A 19791-nucleotide genomic window follows, 5' to 3' on the forward strand; every position below is an offset into this window, starting at 1 on the left:
GGTAACAACAAATGATATTAACATGTTCTCCCCACCCGTCTTCTTACGCACACGCAGAGCCCTGCATAACAACACATGATATTAACATGTTCTCTGTCTTCTTACACACTCGCAGAGCCCTGCCGTATGATATTAACACAATAGCTAGCTATTGTTCCTCAAGGAGTAGTTCACCCCCAAAATGACTTTTTTTTCCTATTGATTACTCACAGCATGGAGACTTGAGCTCAATAATATTTTTTTGTATTTGTCGCATTCCTAAGACAAAAAATAGTAAATGTGCCCCCATTGATTCCGGATGGGGACCCGACAACAAACAAAACATATTATTGAACTCAAGGCTCCATGCCGTGAGTAATCAACGGAAAAAAAGTAATGTTGGGGGTGAACTACTCCTTTAAGACGTCCCCAGGATTCAAAGGGGAAAGGTAGACAACTCTTACCTGGTCTTACCTGGTTACCATGGTTACCAGGTAAGCAGAACCTGCTGTAGCGTCTGGTGAACAAAAACACTACATATCCCATCATGCAACTCGGCCGCCAGCATCATGAAGCGTCCATTCACCATTGACTCCTATTCTATGCTGTAACTTAAAAACGGCTGTATCTCTGAATAAGGTGAAAATAACGCTGAGGAGGCCGAGATCCGCTTTTTTTCACCTCTACAATGGGCCGTGATGGTCGGCCGCGGTTAGGATTTTAGTGTCGCGACCGTTTGTAAAATAAAACTCCTTCCTGAAATCGTACACACACGTGCACACGCACAAAGCTTCCGGGGCTCTTCAAAATAAAGCGTAAGTGAATGGTGACACTGAATATCCTTAATAATATGAGTTAGATGGCGTCCAATGTATAAACAGTCAACAGCTCTGTTTTCTTACGCACACGCAGAGCCCTGCCATAACAACCAGCAAGGCCGAGTTATTTTCGCGGCCCCGGCCTGTCCCGTGGCATCCGCGGTGGAACAGAGCATTGCGGAGGGTAAGATATTCGCCCGTGACAGAACCTCAAATGTGGGGATACGCAGAGGTACTACAGGGGGCACTTGAAAGAAAATAGAAAATGGAAACATTTATTTCAATGTTGATGATAAAATGATAAAATGTTGACAAATGTATGTGAATGTGCTGCTCTGTAAATCTTTACACCAAATTAAGTAATACTTTTACTGTTACTGAATAGAAACATATCGACATAAAAACTAGACTTTTGATCAGTCAGTATTCTCTAGTCAAAATGTTGTTGTTGATTTAAGGGGGTACTTGGATTCAGCGATCAGGAAAAGGGGGTACTGAAGCTTAAAATGTTTGAGAACCACAGTGCTAAGGTAACCAGAAATGGATCAGTGCTCGATAGAAAAATATGTTGCTGTCGCAGCCGTCTCTACAACGCCAGAAGCTCCCTTTCCACGTAGCGTCTACAACGTCGCCATGGGAACTAAATAGTTCTGTAAAAGGGTTGGGAAACTACGGTGATTGTGTCATAGCAGGGGGAGGCAGTATAGAGACCAGGATTACTGCATGTTCTTTGTGAGGGTACCAACCCTCTGGGACACGGGGAGAACATTCAAACTCCACACAGATATGACATACTTGAGTAGCTTGGTGTTGCACATGATCAGCTCCCTCCAGTTGACGAAGATAACGCTCATCTCGGCCTCCGACAGACGACCCGACTCCGACATGGGCTTGTGGAAGACCTGCAACAACAAAACATATATACTGTATAATAATAATAAAAATATATATAATAATAACTATTATCGTTGCTATCATATCTTTGATCTCCATATTCTAACTTTTTTATCACCCTACTTGATCATACTACAGCTTCACAAAAAAGGCAAAAAAAAGGAGACAGGGTCCGATTTTCCGCACAGAAAAAACGGAGGATATATATTCGGACCCGATATATTCAGATTCGGATATTTGTTTCTGCGCGGAAAATCTGTCTGCAAAGGCCTTAACAATAAGCATGCACCAGGCACGTACACACATAGACATCAAAGGGGGATTGAGCCTCTGCCCTTTTATCCGTCTGTAAAAAAGTGCCCTCTCTAGACCATGGATGCAGTTTTCACTTTGGTGAAAGAAATGCAAATGCCCTCTTTCCATGCCATACCTGAAGGCAGCATTCAAGAGAATTGCCTTGTCCAATCTCTCTTGAACTTGAATGCAGCATCTTATGTTGAAAGAATTGCCCTCTCTGTGTAGCATCAAGCATCGAAAATAGCCGACCTCCAAGCTCACAACACGTCGCAGCACGGCGAGTTGTGAGCTTGGAGGTCTGCTATTTTCGATATTTCCACCAAAAGGCCTGTTTAGAAATTTCAGCCCCTGCTTCTCTAACATTCTCTGCACGTCCCTGGCACGCACACTTTCACATACGTACGACTTCTGTCCCATATTAAATATTCCATCCTGATTGGCTAATATTGGCCTCCAAACTTTGCTGGATTGATCCGTTTCGAACAAAATGCCTCAAATCAAACACAGTGTGCAATTGTTATGAAATTGTGTACGCACATTCGCAAAAGGCCAAGGACGAAATTACACTACAAACTGTTCAAATCAGCCTCATGGTGGCGCCATGAAAGGTCTAAGATTGGTGAAGAACACATGCCACCCTTTTTACATTGGCCTATTATAGCACCAACAGGACGCGTGGCCCGGTGGAGACCTGTGCTCGGAAGAGCACTTCTTCTAGTTTATTTTGTTTCAACTTCGACTTTCGACTTTCTCTGGTGGGAGTCGCCTTGCGTAATGAAGTCGACTGAGTCGACTTGACGACTTTTCCTTTAATGCCCTATAGCACACAAACAGTACCTCCAGCACCAGCTCCAGGTCCTCCACATAGGTCTCCTCGGTGTGGATGAGCTCATGGATGTAACCCTGCCTCTTCCTCTCCTGAGGAAGCATGGAGTCCAGGCTCAGCAGGTCAGCACACCCTGACACATGCACCATGCACGCAATGCACGCACGCACGCACACACACACACACACACACACACACACACACACACACACACACACACACACACACACACACACACACACACACACACACACACACACACACACACACACACACACACACACACACACACACACACACACGCATTCACGCACGCACGCACACACCATGCATACGCACAAGCACGCACACACACACACACACACACACACACACACACACACACACACACACACACACACACACACACACACACACACACACACACACACACACACACACACACACACACACACACACACACACACACACACACACACCACACAAACACACATGCAATATTTTGTTAGTGATTTGTTCTGGTTTAAAAAAATTATAATAAATATACAAACTAACTAAACAGTTAAAGGGTCATTCCACTGGGCAAGATAAAGATAAAGACTAACAATGCCAAGTCTGTCAGGAGGAGTCTGCAGTCTAACGATAATGTCACAGGTGTCTGAAGTGTCCAAAAGTATCGTTCTCAATTGAAGTGGATGGTAGTGTCCACACTGGACGCTACCATCCACTTCAATGGAGAAAGATATTTTGTATCTTTATCTTTATCTTGCCCAGTGGGAATGAGCCTTAACCCATTTATGACGGGAACCCCTTTTGGGGTTTTTACCTTTCAAGACAGGAACCGATTTTGAAGCTTTTGAGCGGTGCTACTGCTAACCACTGCTACGGTACGTCTGGCTTTGTGTGTATGTATGAGTGTCCATATGAAGACCAGTGTCACAGAAAGTACGAAGAGGCTGACATCACCACAAGCTGATGTCAAAGACAGAACGCCTGGTTCTCGCAGCTTTTGACACTAGGACCTGAATAGCTATGTCAACTTTTTTTTTTTTTTTTTTTTAAGATTTGTTTTGGGGCTTTTTATGCCTTTATTGATAGGACAGTAGACTGACAGGAAATGGGGAGAGAGATGGGGAATGACATGTGGCAAATGTCGTCCGGATCGGGAATCGAACCGGCGACGCCAGCAGGCATCATAGCCTAGTATGTGGTATGCGCCTTGACCACCAGGCCAGCGGGCGCCCCCCATCTCAACCTTTTCATCCAGCCAAGCCCACCTCCATTTGTTTTTGACTGTAGTGAACACGTCCGAGCCTTCCTTCGCAGCTAAACCAACCGCTCCATATTGTCGCTGACTGAACCGATACCACACGTGGGTCATTTTATGAGAGAAAACCACCACCTACACCAGGGTTCCCCAATAGGCGGCCCGCGGGCCATTTGCAACACAAGTATATCGTCGTTGTCGGGTGGAAATCTCGATATTTTCTTATTTTTTTTTCTTTTACAAAATTCATTATTCAAGGTTTTATTTATTTTGGGACTGTTGGGAATCTTTGGCCAACAGACAATGTAAAATTAAAGTTGTTTTCATTCTATTTTATTGATGGAGAACAAATAATGCATCTCCTCCTGTCTAAATCTCGGTTATGATAATGATGATGATGTAGCGACCCACAACCAAACTACAAGTTCATTACCAGCTTTATATTGACTATTTTCGCTCCACAGTGTCATATAACAAAGTAGGGCATCAATTCATGAAAAGTGAAAATGTTTAACTCTTTTACTGCCTACTTAAAGGAGTAGTTCACCCCCAAAATTCCTAAGACAATAATTTGATAACAATACATTTATCCCCATTGATTCCGGATGGGGACCCAAATGCATTTGGGTCCCAATCCGGAATCAGTGGGGGTAAATTGACTAAAATCTAATTTTTGTCTTAGCAATGTGACAAATACAAAAAAATATTATTGAACTCGAGTCTCCATGGCGAGAGTAATCAATAGAAAAAAAGTCATTTTGGGGGTGAACTACTCCTTTAAGGATTTGTATAGTCTGTTCCCTGCCATCAAAGTACCTTAACTTTGTGATTTTAAAGAAAAATATACATCCATTGTTTTTAATCGCAATCTTGTGCAAAAGACGTGTGTATCTCTCATAGAGAGTCGCGAAAAAATTATCAGCCGTACGGGCGTGGCCATTACAAAGTGAGAGGCTGTAGAGTGAGCCTCGTTTGCACCCGTTGTAGAAATAGAGAATGTAGATCCAGGGCTGAAAAACAATAACAGAAAGGTGATGCCACCGCCATTGTTGTTTACTTCTGCTCAACATTTCAGAGCAGCGCCGCTGCTGCTACTGCAGACACCCGCCCCTCCCCCCATGTGCTCAGTCACACAGATATAAAAGCTAGATACCTCCTCCGCCGCTGCAGTTCATTGGCGCGACTGGTAAAACAGGACTGGCGGAAGTGCGGAACTGTGGAAGGCACTCTGACCCCTGCAGTCGGAAAGCATCTGATTGGCCTACCGAGCATGAATTCCGGAACAGTGTTGTTTTTGGCAGCAAATTTTGATTTAGTTTTGGTCTTAGTCTTTTGAATAAAATGTAATTTAGTTTTTGTCAGAATTTAGTCACCTGAAAAGTATTAGTTTTAGCCTAATTTGTGTCGACTAAATATCATAAGATTTTAGGCGACTAAATCTACAGTCTATTTTGTCAACTGAAATGTATTTTGGCAGGCCTTGATGGCATCGTAATGACTGATTTTACACTGAAAATAGCCAATCTACAAGCTCACAACATTGTGAGCTTGTAGATCGGCTATTTTCAGCTCGCAACCCTTGAGAGCAACCAAACATAAAATAACTGACTAAAATGACTCTTAACTAGTCCCTCTCTAACGTTTTAGTCTAGTTTTTATTTTGTTGACGAAATTGACAATATATTTAGTCTCAGTTTTAGTCATCATAGTGTAGTTTTTAATTAGTTTTTGTCAGTGAAAAAAACATAGTCGACAAAAATAATTCGTTTTAGTCGACGAAAATCAACACCGTTCCGGAAGCTTTCCAGTCCTCTTTTACAAACACCCCCGAGCCAGAGGAGGTGTCTACCTTTCTATGTCTATGCTCAGTCAAGCTCTGCAAATTGACGAACGCTTGCCATGGCGGCATGGGAAAAATGACGAGCGCTCATCAAGGCAGTAAAGGACAGTCACAGTTATGGCAAACAAACATATTACAAGAGTCTGCAATGTATTCAGAGTCACCAATCCACCGTTGTCCGTGTTAAAATGTCTTTATTATTATCAGTTGTGTCATACTGTACTATGTACTTTCTATGTTAAAATGTCTTTATTATCAGTCATGTCACACTGTATGTACATTCTATGCACAGAGAAAGAGTGAGGCACATTGTATTGCAGATACACATGATGAATCTAGAAAACAGAGCTAACAGCGCTGTCTGCTAGCTACCGCAGAGCTAACAGTGATGTCTGCTAGCTACCGTGGAGCTAACAGTGCTGTCTGCTAGCTACCGCAGAGCTAACAGTGATGTCTGCTAGCTACCGTGGAGCTAACAGTGCTGTCTGCTAGCTACCGCAGAGCTAACAGTGATGTCTGCTAGCTACCGCAGAGCTAACAGTGATGTCTGCTAGCTACCGCAGAGCTAACAGTGATGTCTGCTAGCTACCGTGGAGCTAACAGTGATGTCTGCTAGCTACCGCGGCGCTAACAGGGCTGTCTGCTAGCTACCGCGGAGCGCTGCGTCGAAGAGAAGAGACGTAAAGCACCTTCCAAGGCGGAGAGCTTTCTCCCGATGGTTGCATAGCTTGTAGACGAGTGACAAAAACTACGAAGTTCAAGAAGGAAAACATGGTGGAAGACTTAAGAGTGTCTAAGAGGCCGTGTCCGTAGATTTACAAAAACAAGCTTAAAAGAAGTGACTAACGAGGGAATATTGGCGCATTTTCAAAATAATCTTGAACAAGGTAACATTTTTGAAAGCTTTTAACAACACAAATATTGATATATAAATATTTTCAGATGCATGGGGGACTGTGGCCAAATCCGAATTAATTTGGGAGTTCTTGAGATGAAACTGTTTGTGAACCACTGGTTTGAACAGCGTGATAGTGGATGATACCGACGTTCAGGCAAGTCCCCGAAAAGACGCGCTGTGATTGGCCAGAGGCACTTTGAGTGACAGTTCACCCCAAACATTATTTACTATTCTGGCCACCTGGTTTACGACTCGAACGGCGCTGAGTCGGCTCAAGCGACCTTCGCAACGCTCTGCGACTCGCTCGCTTTAGCTTGCTCGGCGGTGTCTTGCGTGGCACAAGGTAGCTTAACGGCGCGTCTCCGTCGCGTGTGTTGTAAAAGTAATGTCGGTGTCCACGTTTTCTCAGTCTTTGAATTCAGCCAATGAGAACGCAGAGAGGGCGGCGCTTGCCCAGATGTCGCAACAATTCGTTTGAAAGGAGGGAATCCCAAATAAGAAACTACACTTTACAACCAAGCCCCTACAAAATAACATTTTCTATGGACACAGGCCTTAACTAAGTCAGGCATCAGAAAACAGTTGTCAGTTTCTTTTCTTTTTTTCTTTTTTTTTTAGGTTCCAAACTGAGCAAAAGTGTGTTTGTTTTTCGGCACAGGCTGCGTCATATCTCTGAATCCACGTCCCTATAGCACTGGTAAGCTGTCTTTTTTGGTTGGTACAGTACTGAATGAGCCTCAGCTTTGAATCTAAAAAGAAAGAAAAAAAAACTTTAAAGGACAACTTCACTCATTTTCAACCTATCTTCATATACTTGGTCCTCACTAATGTTCATGATATTAAAGTGTGTGTCTCAGAGGAGGGCTGTGGACACTTCAGACACCTGCCTACCAGTGACATCATTGTTAGTCTTTTTTTTTACATGATTTAAACATTTTAATTTAGATTATCCTTAAAGATGGGGTGCCATGATTTTCCCCCCCTAAACCATGATGATCAGGTATTATGATTATAGGCCTACTAGGGGGAAGATTGTTTCCAAAAAAAGTGTACAGAAAGAGTTAAAATTATGTTTTTGTGTGGCCACACCCACCAGTTCATTAAGTATGCCTGGTTGTCATGGTGAGTGGTGACCCAGCTGAAGTTAGCCACACCCACAGTGTTGGGTGTATGGTAAAAAGGGAGGGGATGACTTTATGATGTCATTAAATCTGTGTTTTTCGCCTGGGCCTTTTGACTCAGGGGCTTTCAGCTTTTGGAAGAAACCCAAAATACACAGGGAAGGAAAATGTACACACCACACCATAGACACTAGGGCTGTAATCTAGCCCTGTTTTAGGGATTTCAACTTCGGGGGGATTTTCCGAACGGACCATCGAACGTTCGATGGTTCGTTCGGTTCACCGAACCATCGAACGTACTGTACCTTTAACCAGCTAAAACAGTGTAGGAAATGTTTTAAATGCGCTGTTTTAACCATTGAAAACGCGTGGATGCGTGGCCGCATTAACACGTAGGCTAACACTTGGAAAATCCAACCCAATCGGAGAAAATGTTGCACAGTTTGTTGACGAACAGGCTCAATGTATAGCGGAGTCGCACGGATGATGATTAGACTTGGTGAATGCGTCGGAGCGCGTCGCGTTCGGGCTGAACTGGTCTCGATGTAACAACCCCAGATATCGCATTATAGATCCTTTAGGTGGTTGCAATGAAATCCATCTTTGCTCATGCTTAGGAGAAAGGCTGTTTAATCTTTGGGTGCGTGGATGGGTGTTCGCTGTTCAGAGCACACACAAGTCTCTCTCTGCCCAGCTCAGAGTCCTGCCTCTCACTTTACTGTCTGTCAACAAGCGTGTGTCAGCGAGGCGCTGTAATGGTTCGCGGCCCCAAACAGGAGCGGAATTGGAGCGGAGGACGGTCCTTGATCGCTCCAAGCTGTTCTGGTGCATTTTATAACTACTTTAACGGTCACCATTAACTGTTAGTGTTTACCGGTAGGCCTAACTTATTTCGTATTTGGTTATCTCTACTACTGTGATATTCTGAATAGGCCTATCACATTCTGATAATTATTTTTCGTGTAAAAAAAAAAGAAGAAAAAAAAAGAAAAAAACCTGAACCCATTAATTTCGAACTTCGATTGCCAATGTAACGAACGAACGTTCGAATCCCCGAAGGTTCGCTTGCAGCCCTAATAGACACACAGCAAAAGTACAACACTATGGCACCACCTCTTTAACGTGAGAACAATGGCTTCCATTCAGGGGAGTCAACTGGATATGGCAGGGGTATGCAGCTGCCATACCTTGGGTCCAGGGGGGGAAATAAAAGTTACTTTTAAATATAAATCCATGAATGTCTCTTTGTCTATCTGTGCTGGTTATTATGTTGTTAAATTACAGTAAAATAACTACAAAATGTAACAAAATGGCAACTTTAACAAAGTATTATAATGATATTCTCCCCATCTTGACAAAATGGTATATTCCCAGGTTCCGCAGGTCAGCTGCACAGGTGCAATTAATTATTGTTAATTGTGGCACATTTACTAACATGCCAAGTTTAGCTGCAACTTGGACAACCATTCCAGGCTGCCATATCCAGCCCAAGAAACCGTAGAAACGGGGGGGGAAAATAGAATGGACTTCTTAAAATAAATGAATCATGCCTTTTGCTAAGATATGGCAACATGACTGGTGTCTTGCACACGCGCGAAGGCACGCGTGCAAGACACTAAGGTATGGCAACATGACTGGTGTCTTGCACGCGCGCCTTCGCGGGCGTGCAAGACACCAGTCATGTTGCCATACCTTAGCTTTTTCTGAACAGACACCACTGCTTCCATTATACCATGCTAACTGTCCTGGAAATAGAAAGCCTGCATGTTCTATTAGCTTGGATTCCCCATCGATGATCAAGTCACTAATAGGCGGGTTTCTGAACTGTCCACCGCCACAGGACACAAGCCGTGCAAGCAGTGAAGATTATTTATGATACGCTTATGAATAAGCGTATAGGCCTACTGCTTATTCATGATAAAGCAACACAGAGTGAGCCGTCAAACTAAGTATCTTTACATTGGTCCATTTTTTTAGCTACGTTTTCAAGTCGTTAGTGCAAGAATGAAAAGACCCTGTTAAAAGACATTCTACAGCATGGATAGCCACGGAAAGAAAAAAGCCTGCATTTTAGAAAACTAAATTAGTCCTGGTGAACACTTTGAAACATAAACAATGTTAGAATTATACTGTAATCAAGTAGGTCCCCGGTTTAAATATGATTATTTTTTGGGGGAGGTCTGTAGCAACTCATAATGTAATAACGGCTCATAATGTAATAAGGGCTCATAATGTAATAAGAAAAATGTAATAAAAACTCATAATGTAATAATCAGCTCATAATGTAATAAAAAAACGAGTGCATAACGTAATAATGGATTTTTCAATAATGTAATAATGTAATAATGTGTTACATTAAGAACCTCCACATAGGAGGCTCATAATGTAATAAAACTTCATAATGTAATAATGTATTTTTATTACATTATGAGCTGATTATTACATTATGAGCTTTTATTACATTTTAATTATTACATTATGCGCTTGTTTTTATTACATTATGAGCTGATTATTACATTGTGAGTTTCTATTACATGTTTTTATTACATTATGAGCCCTTATTACATTATGAGTTGCTACACACCCTGCCAACTTTGTTGATGAAGAATGGAGCAACTATCTGCTAAACATGCAGCAAATGAATACAAATAGGGATCATTTAGCTGTACAAAGTTGTTCAACATACAGTTCGTGATTGTATCGACACTGGGTGTTGATGCAACATCGATAATATCCCCATGTGGTCAGTATGACGACAGCTAGTTCTGGGTCACTTTGCCGAAGGTCATGTGGACCACTATGTAAGCCTTGATGGACCAGTCACACACTTGATTCAAAGAGTCCAGGAAGCAGAGGAGAGCGCACCACTTCGATCTGTCCCTCACTCTGGCCCTAAGTCTAGCCCTCACTCTGGCCCTGACTCGGTACCTCACTCTGGCCCTGACTCGGTCCCTCACTCTGGCCCAGGGCCGGATTTATAATAGGGCTTGACGTGCTGAAGCACAGGGCATCAACAACCACAGGAGGGCACCAGAGGATCAACTGTAAACAAAAGATATTCACATGAGCTAAGCTAAGCTAACGTTGCTGTCTGTAATGACTGGTTACACTTAAGGGTTTTGAAGAAACGTTAGGTGGATACTAGCATGCAGAACTCTAAAAGAACTGGTGCACTATTGTGTTGGAGCGCCTCAGTGCGGCTGCAGAGTTAAGGTGCTATCTATCCCTGATTGATTGATTGATTGATTGATTGATTGATTGTTTGTTTGATTGATTGATTGATTGATTGATAAAAGACTTTATTAGAAGTTTGCATAGGAAAAGTTTCATGACAGTACAGTTCACTGTTACAAGGTCAACTAAATGGAGATCTTAGTAAGCTTTTCGGCTTATTTGCACAGGAAACCTTCATGTATCTCATATAACAACTGAGACCACACTATTTAGTAGGGTGACCAGACGTCCTCGTTTTCAAGCTGCGTGTCCCGGTGTCCCGACAAATATCTCTAAAACACTAATATGTCCCGCTTTTCAATATTCACTACAAAATTGTGCCAATAACATTATCTCTTTTCAGTGGTTGCATAGACATTTATCATATTCTTTTCACGAAAACATGCTCACCTAACCAATCAGAAAACATGTACAAATTCATTGCGCGTCTGAATTCAACGCTGAGGCTGTTTGTCAATCACTCACTGCCTGTTTGCAACCCTGCGGTGTATGTGCGCTTGCATGAACGTTAGAGAATGGGCACGCATGTGCGCGATAACGTGCGCATTGCTTTTAGGGTCCCGGTTTTAGGCAACAGTGGTTCGCGTCCCGGTTTGAGCGGCTGAAAATATGGTCACCCTACAATTAAGTCATTATGCTAATGTATGGACGTCTCTGTTGTTTCATACACCATCTTTGGGCATATTCTACACTATTGTTATTTATAATTTAATTTCAGCTTGACTGTGATACATGTGGCTACCTGTTTGATTGATGTTTTTGTGGGATAGAGAAGCCAGGGCTTGTAGTTACTGGACTGTCCTGATACTGTATGCTGGTGGAGAAGGGGGAAAAAATCAAACCAAGTTTGAAGTGAGAGGTGGTGCGTGTGTGCGTCCTCATAATGACATTATCCGTTCCTATCTATGTCTAAGTGGCCGTGTGTGTGTTTGTGCACCAGCGGCTACCACAGGTCACCAGCGTGGGGGGGGGGGGGGGGGGGGGGGCAACAAACTAGGTCCAAGCACAGGGCACCATGAAGGGTAAATCATGCCCTGCTCTGGCCCTAAATCTGGCCCTCACTCTCGCAGTAAGGCCCTCACTCTGGCCCTGACCTGGTACCTCACTCTGGCCCTAAGTCTGGACAGATCGAAGTGGTGTGCTCTTTGAATCAAGTGTGTGACTGGTCCATCAAGGCTTACATAATGGTCCCCATGACCTTCGGCAAAGTGGCCCAGAACTAGCAATGACAGACTGTCGTCATACTGACCACATGGGGATATTATCGATGTTGCATCAACACCCAGTGTCGATACAATCACGAACTGTATGTTGAACATTGTAGATGCTCTTTGTACAGCTAAATGATCCCCATATGTATTCATTTGCTGCATGTTTAGCAGATAGTTGCTCCACTCTTCATCAACAAAGTTGGCAGGGTGTGTAGCAACTCATAATGTAATACGGGCTCATAATGTAATAAAAACTTGTAATAAAAGCTCATAATGTAATAATCAGCTCATAATGTAATAAAAAATACATTATTACATTATGAATTTTTATTACATTATGAGCCTCCTATGTGGAGGTTCTTAATGTAACACATTATTACATTATTACATTATTGAAAAATCCATTATTACGTTATGTGCTCGTTTTTTTATTACATTATGAGCTGATTATTACATTATGAGTTTTTATTACATTTTTCTTATTACATTATGAGCCCTTATTACATTATGAGACGTTATTACATTATGAGTTGCTACAAGGTCAGGGCCTGAAAAAAGGTTGAGAACCACTGGGTTAGTGGATTAACACTAGGGGGCGCCAGAGTATAGGACAGAGAGGAGAGGAGTTAGCTCTGGTCCATAGCGTTAGAAGGAGTTCTCATTAACGCTATATGTCACTCTACATCCGCTGTGCCCGCAGAAAGCCTGTGCACCCTCTCGTCTGGTCAAAAAATAAAACATAAAATTTCCCTACACACCAAAACAAAGACGGCTTTTGGGTGTTGAAAGCCTAGTTTCCTTAGTGGGAACACCCCCCAACTCACGTCTAAAATACACTTTTTTGGCCAGAAAAGAAAATATTTCACCGGGAAATTTTACCGACTCCACAGCGCCCTCTACAGATCTTCTCAATAGGAATGTCCATTCTCCTTTTGCACAAAGTAGTGCAATGCAAGATAAAGGGCGCCAGATCCCTTTGTGTCACACCCTACCACTGCTTCCTGTTCATCCACAGAGCTTTGATTCTAGTTGTTTTCTCCATTCGATTAAAGTGCTTTCTTTACACTTTTTTCAACTTTTATTACTTTCAACTTTTATTACTACAAAATACATTTTTTTTTGTCTGCCTCATCTTTTTACCATCCCAAGTTGAAAAAAGTGAAAAGAAAGCACTTTAATCTAATAGAGAAAACTACTAGAATCAATGCTCTGTGGATGAACAGGAAGTAGTGGTAGGGTGTGACTCAAAGGGATCTGGCGCCCTCTATCTTGCATTGCAATACTTTGTGCAAAAGGAGAATAGACAGGATCTTTCACCTTCCGGTGAAATATCATTTGTTTTCTGGCCAAAAAGTGTATTTTAGAGGTGTGGGGGGGGGGGGGGGGGGGAGGCTCAGAGTATTCCCACTAAGGAAAGTAGGCTATCAACTCCCAAAAGCCATCTTTGTTTTTGGTGAGTAGTGAGACTGTATTTGTTATTTTTGGACCAGACGAGAGGCTGCACAGGCTTTCTGCGGGCGCAGCGGATGGTTAGTGACACAGCGGTAAGGAGAACTACTTCTAACGCTATGAACCAGAGCAAAGGAGAGAGGAGTCGAAAAGGGGGTTGAGAAGAGAAGAGAAGAGAAGAGAAGAGAAGAGAAGAGAAGAGAAGAGAAGAGAAGGGAAGGATGGGAGGAAAGGAAGGGATGAAAAAAAGAGTGAAAGAGAAATAGAACAAAATGGGGTCGATTAAAAAGTAGGGTAAGTTAGCAAGGGGAGGCGGGGCCGCAGAGAACGCTAACAAGTCCCAAACGAGCGCTTGTTCCCATTGGCTGCTGGTCTTCCTGACGGGCCACAAATTGTGATTGGCTCACAGAGACAGAGGAGGAGGAGGAGGAGCTACGGTCCTACAGAGGTGGGGAGAGAAGGAAAAGATGGAGCGGAGCAGAGGAGAGGAACGGAGGGGGAGTGAGTGAGATGAGCGACGGGTGGAGAGAGGGAGAGACGGAAAGAGGTTAATACCTAAAACCACTTCTAGACCAATGGTTTTCAACCTTTTCTCATACTGTATCAAGGTACAGGCACGTGCACACATAAACATCAAAGTGGGCTTGAGCCCCTGCTCTGTAAAAAGTGCGCTCTCCAGACCATGAATGCAGCTATTTTACTATGCCATACCGCCCTGAAGGCAGCATTCAAGGGAATTGCCTCGTCCAAACTCTCCTGAACTTGAACGCAGCATCTTATGTTGAAAGAATTGCCCTCCCTGTGTAGAAATCCATGCCGTTACTCCACATCTCCAGTATTCACTTGATTATGCTTATGCCACGTTTAGACGACAACGGTCACTTTTCTCCAGCGTTCATGCGAAGACGCACCAGGGAATAAAAAGATGTAGTGTGCATGTAATGTCGCTAGGTGGCGTTGGTAAAAAGGACTGGCAAGCTTCCAGAATTCTGAAGGACGCTTCCTTGGGCATCACAGAATGAGACGCTCGGTAGGCCAATCAGATGCGGGACTCTTTCCCACTGCAGGAGTCAGAGTGCCTTCCACAGTTCCACACTTCCGCCAGTCCTGTTTTACAAGTCGCGCCAATGCACTGTAGCGGCGGAGGAGGTATCTAGCTTTTTATATCTATGAACGTGGCTGCACGTAGTGTGCACGTGAGCCATGACATCACATGTGATGTCGTTTCTTGTCAGCCTTTCCAGTCTTAACCCTGGCCTTAATTTGTTGCGTTTTCAGTGTGGTATCACTGAAAATGGTCTGCTATTTACGTTCATTTCCACCAAAAGGCCCTTTTAGATGTTTCAGCCCCTGCCTCTCTAACAACATCACAATGAACAGTGGCACACAGACAGTGGTGGAAAAAGGACTCAAATGTTTTACTTAAATAAAAGTATCAAAACTGTAATGTAGAAATAGATATACATTACAGTAAACATTACAAGTAAAAGTCCAACATTCTAAATGTACTTGAGTAAATGTACAAAAGTATTGGTATCAAAATGTACTTAAAGCACCAAAAGTAAAAGTACAAAATGTTTGAAAACAGCAGATCTACAAGCTCACAACGTGTCGCATCAACGCGTCGCGATGCGACACGTTGCGAGCTTGTAGATCGTCTATTTCCAAACAACCTAGGTATAACATAGGGTAAAGTGGTTGTTTTATGATATTATTATGTATGATAGCCACATAACTAGTAACTAAAGTTATCAAACTAGTAAAAAACTAGTAACTAAAGTTATCAAATAAATGTAGTGGAGTAAAAGCACAATATTTGGATCTGAGATGTAGTGAAGTAGAAGAAAAAGTATTGGGAATTGGAAGTAATACTCAAGTTAAGTACAAATTCCTCACATTGTACTTAAGGGGGTAGTGTCACCTAAAAGGGTTGAGGGCCAGATTACACTGTGATATGAGCTTCTCTGAAAACGGTCTGAAACAGTCTGAAGCTCATGTCACAGTGTAATCTGCCCCTCGCCCCCCAACAACAGCTGACCAGTACAGTAAGTAGTCATACAGTCAGGCTATACAGACAATACATTTGATTGGCTTATAATTGCGCATCCCCTCAATGACATCCTAAAAATATTAACTTGTTTTTTAAGATGATTCTTAAAGTGACAGTAAACCCTTTAGGTGACAGGCCCCCTTTAAGTAAATGTACTTAGTTACTTTACACCACTGCACACAGCAGACACAAGCTCCTCCCCCAGAGTTGTGGACTGGCACGCACACACGCACGCACGCACGCACGCGCAGACGCTGGTCATAATTCCACTGATTTATGGGAGGATAAACGGGGACAGCGATGCACAGCTGCTCTGCTCTCAGCTGAATTGATTAAGACGCTGCCCCCATTCTGTGAGCCACTCGTCTGCAACCAGCGTATGTTTTCTTGTTTTGTATCAGCGTTGTTTTTGACAGCAACTTTTGATTTAGTTTTAGTCATTGTCTTTTGAATAAAATCTCATTTACTTTTAGTCATAATTTAGTTTCCCGAAAAGTTTTAGTTTTAGTCTAATTTTAGTCGACTAAATATGTGATTTTAGTTGACTAAATCTACGGTTGATTTAGTCAACTAAAATGTATTTTGGCAGGCCTTGATGGCATCGTAATGACTGATTTTACACTTGGTTGCATGCTGAAAATAGCCGATCTACAAGCTCACAACGCGTTGCATCGCGGCTGAGAGCAACCATACATAAAATGACTTTCTCCTCCACTTGTCCCTCCCGAACGTTTTAGTCTAGTTTTTATTTTGTTGACGAATTTGTCTTAGTTTTAGTCATCACAGCTTAGTTTTTATTTAGTTTTCGTCAGTGAAAAAAACCGCAGTCGACACACATTTTTCGTCATAGTTTTAGTCGACAAAATCAACACAGTTTTGTATACACATAAATAAATAAATGTGATCTGCTATTTATCAATAGTTAGAGCATGAAATAATGGTTAAAGTGGTTAAAATCCAGAGCGACAAAGAGGCGCTCCCGTCCTGAATGGGTTAAGTCAGTCAGTGGATCCCAATAGAGACATGACACGTTTGTCCGGGACTCAAACTAGCGAACATAGCTGATCTACAAGCTCACAACGCAGTCGCTTCAGGCCGTGTTGTGAGCTTGTAGATATGCCATTTTCACTACTTCTTAAACTGACTTTTTACTTATTTAGGGTCATTATTATCGCTAGTAAGACGCCTCAGGGCGACACATTGATGTGGACATCAGGGATGTGGACATCAGGGATCTCCATATATGGGCATAAAAGGGATTTGTTCCCCCTGGCATCACAGGGATCTCTCTAAAGCTAGCCTTACACCTAACAACTTTGATAAGATTTCTCAGTCGTAATAAAATCGAGACGAGTCGCGGCGCGCTCCCGCGATTCGGTCGTTACTCAATCGTTAAATGTGAGGTAGTGCTCCGACTCGATTTTTACCCCGACTTGAGACCCAGATTCTGTTTACGAGAATATTAAACTGGTTTGATATTTTCACAAATCGGGTCTGAGTCTGACTAGAGTACAATGATGTAACAACCAAAATAGAACGCTATAGTGAGCCAAAAGCCATTCATTCCCCAAACGCTGAGCTGCTACATGCTGCCACTGCCAGCCTGGTCGCCACTAGTAGCTGTTGCCTGTTGGTGCGGCTGCGACAGCCCTTTATTTCTCCGCGTATCATAATAGTTCATTATTCCAAACATTCAAAGTTGATTATAAGATATAGGATCATTAGGATCAATCTGCGCCGGCTAGACTCAGGAGAGGAGAGGAGAGAACGAGATAGGACTGAGGGAGGAGGGCGGAGCTCGTTGTGTGTGCACTGTGCATGCAGTGATTGAAAAAGTAGCCTACTCACATGTTTTTTAAAAGTATCAATACTGTATACTGTGATGCGACGCGTTGTGAGCTTGTAGATCGGCTATTTTCATTAGCCAAATAGGGCTAAAGTGATAAATGTTTTATAATGTTATAATTTATATCTGTAAAGTAAGCCTAGTAGGCCTAACTAAAGTTCAATATTATCCTCTGATGTAGAGGAGTAGGAGTAAAAGTACTGAAAATTGGAAATAATCAAGTAAAGTACAAATACAAATGTAGGCCTACTTATTACACCACTCTTTGGGGGGGAGCTAGTCAGAGGAATAGGAACACAATGGCTATAATAGGCCTATTTCAGACAGATTTCAGCAAATAAAAGGGAATCTTGAACCAGTCTTTACAAAATCTTTTGAGGCATCTCACATCTAACAACTGAAATCTTTTAAAAATCATCATTAAGTCTTTTAGAAATCTTTCCAAATCTTTCCAAAATCCTTTCAAAGTTGTTAGATGTAAGAGGGCCTTTACAGGGCATCGTTAATATTGATGACATCAGAGAACTCCATATATGGGCATAAAAGGGATTCTGTTAGTGTGACATCACAGTGAAGCCAGAGCGTGATGTCAGAGTGGCAAACCCATTCTGTTGGAGTGGTTCCCCTGACATCACAGTGGCATCAGAGCATGATGTCAGAGTGGCAAAACCCATAGACTGTAAAGATGTAATGTCCACGTCTACACGTCCAGACAGACGGACACGGACAAGCTGTGACGTTTCTCATAGTAAACGGTTATTAGTGTACTAGTGTAGCATCACGGCCGGGAGGCGAACCCGGGACCCCATATCTCAGGCATGTGCCAGGCACTTTGGCGAGAGACAACGCACACCGCATAGCCTACAGTCGTCCCCTCTACCTGGAAGCACAATCACGCGCGCCGGCCAGGAGCTAAACTCGACTTTGAAACCGGGGGGTCCGAGCGCGACTCATAGGGGGACAGTCGTCGACTACTAGGCATAGGGTCTACAACGCAGAGGTGGCAGCGGTACCTATTTGTACCGCTGCCACCAATGTAGCGTCACGGCCGGGAGGCGAACCCGGGACCCCGATATCCCAAGGCATGTGCGCTGACCAGTCAGCTAAAGTGCTAGGCACGTTGGCGGGAGCCGACACACACACCATATAGCCTACACTAGTGCTATTTTCTTTCTTTCTTTCTCTCTTGATAAACGTAGCCGTTCTCGGTGACGTCACCATTATAGAGTAAGTCCATTGACTTCAAAGGGGGAGTGGTGCTAGCTTGAGGGTTGGTCGAGCTTCACATGCCAATTTGGCTGAAATTACGTCACTGAATAAAACGCATCTCCATCCACTAGAGATGACGATATGAACATTTCATATCACGATTATTGTGGCAAAAGAAATCGCGATTTACGATATTATCGCGACAATTATAATTCTTTATCCTGGGGTGGAACATTTGCCAAAAAATACCAGATCTACAAGCTCACAACGCGTTGCAAAACGATTTTTTTTTGGTAAAGACATTTGATAGAGAGTGAGAAAAAGAATCAAGTACGTAGGCTATATTATATATAAAGTACCTTTTACCAATAGAGGGTTTAAATCGTACCAGATACGCAGCTCGGCAAATAAAAGGTAAATTGATCCCGGTGCATGACGGAGGACGATATCACCAAAAACTAAATCTCTACGATACGATTATCGTGAGTGTGCTTTTATCACGATAAACGATAATATGGCTTATCGTCCCATCCCTTACCATCCTCTTCCTGCTTATCCTTCTCTCCACAGAATCGTCTATTTCTCCGCGTCCATGTCTCGCTAAAACAGTGCATTCTTCAAACGGCTGATAACTTGACAAGATCACAACGCGTTGCAGTGTGACACGTTGTGAACTTGTAGATCGGCTATTTTCAGCACGCAAGCGAGTGCACTGTAAAATCAGCCATCAAGTTCCGCCGAAATAATTCTTTTGTCAACAAAATCAACTAAAATCATATATTTAGTCGGCTAAAACAAGACTAAAACTAAAATCTTTCAGATGACTAAAATACTAAATGGAATTTTATTCAA

General features: G+C 42.8%; 1 pseudogene across 1 annotated transcript in view; it reads right to left on the bottom strand.

Annotated features, from left to right (window-relative positions):
• Nucleotides 1-19791, bottom strand: part of LOC308300130 (intersectin-2-like) — a 131074-nt pseudogene that overhangs the window by 8191 nt on the left and 103092 nt on the right. Inside the window, exons 27-28 of the transcript XR_013963377.1 lie at nucleotides 2826-2947; nucleotides 1593-1699 (exon numbers count right to left, since the gene is read on the bottom strand). The product of XR_013963377.1 is annotated as an intersectin-2-like (transcript). The remainder of the gene's footprint in view (nucleotides 1-1592; nucleotides 1700-2825; nucleotides 2948-19791) is intronic.

This window comes from Nannobrachium achirus (assembly GCF_963921795.1).
Source record: "Nannobrachium achirus genome assembly, chromosome: 16".
Classification (NCBI taxonomy): Eukaryota; Metazoa; Chordata; class Actinopteri; order Myctophiformes; family Myctophidae; genus Nannobrachium; species Nannobrachium achirus.